Source organism: Nanorana parkeri, unplaced genomic scaffold (assembly GCF_000935625.1).
Source record: "Nanorana parkeri isolate BGI_ZX_2015 unplaced genomic scaffold, ASM93562v1 scaffold1357, whole genome shotgun sequence".
Taxonomy (NCBI): Eukaryota; Metazoa; Chordata; class Amphibia; order Anura; family Dicroglossidae; genus Nanorana; species Nanorana parkeri.
Window position 1 is genome coordinate 145465 of NW_017307625.1, and position 1386 is coordinate 146850.

Here is a 1386-nt window from a genome sequence, read left to right on the forward strand (position 1 = left end):
TGAGATCTGGACGCAGGCCGGTGAGATCTGGACGCAGGCTGGTGAGATCTGGACGCAGCTCTGGTGAGATTTGTAAGAAGCCTGGTGACATCTGGACGCAGCCTGGTGACATCTGGAGTCCAGATGTCACCAGGCTGCGTCTAGATTCTGTCTGATCTGTATTTAGCTCTGGTGAGCTCTCTATTCAGCCCTGATGACATCTGGATGCAGTCCTGGTGACATCTGGATGCAGTCCTGGTGAGATCTGGACGCAGCTTGGTGAGATCTGGACGCAGCTTGGTGAGATCTGGACGCAGCTTGGTGAGATCTGGACGCATCTTGGTGAGATCTGGACGCAGCTTGGTGAGATCTGAACGCAGCCTGGTGATATCTGAACACAGCTTGGTGACATCTAGACGCAACCTGGTGGGATCTGAAGTCCAGATGTCACCAGGCTGCATCCAGATGTCACTAGGCTGCATCCAGATTCTGTCTGATCTGTATTTAGCTCTGGTGAGATCTCTATTCAGCCCTGGTGAAATCTGGATGCAGCTTGGTGAGAAACTGCCCTAAAATCATTAGTCTGTATTGTTTTAGAAAAGCTTGGTGAGATCTGGACGCAGCTTGGTGAGATCTGGACGCATCTTGGTGAGATCTGGACGCAGCTTGGTGAGATCTGAACGCAGCCTGGTGATATCTGAACACAGCTTGGTGACATCTAGACGCAACCTGGTGGGATCTGAAGTCCAGATGTCACCAGGCTGCATCCAGATGTCACTAGGCTGCATCCAGATTCTGTCTGATCTGTATTTAGCTCTGGTGAGATCTCTATTCAGCCCTGGTGAAATCTGGATGCAGCTTGGTGAGAAACTGCCCTAAAATCATTAGTCTGTATTGTTTTAGAAAAAATGTCATATGTCCCTTTAAGAAAAAGTATCAGTAATTGGTATCGGCAAATATGAATTTGAACCCTTTAGTGAATGAGTAGGTGTACAAGTACCCCTTACTCATTCACAAGGGGGGGGGCGGCATCTGGGCGCCCCTTAATTAAAGGGGTACCCCAATTCAAATAAGCCTCCTTGCCCGCAGACCCCCACAACCACAGGGTCAGGGTTATGGGGAAGAGGCTCTATTTTCCCCATCGGCATGGGGACACCCTCCCAATGCCGAGGGCATGTGGCCTGGTAAGGCGCAGGGAAGAGGGGGCGCTCGATTGCCCCCCCCCCCTTTCCTGCCCTGCCAGGCCTGTGCTTGGATCAAGGGTCTGGTAGGAATGTTAGGGGGGACCCCACATTTCCCCCCCCCCATTTCCTGGGGCTGGGGTTCCCCCTTAAAATTCCTACCAGACCTAAGGGGCCTGGTATAGATTTTGGGGGGAACCCCCCGCACTTCATCTTTTTGTTTTAA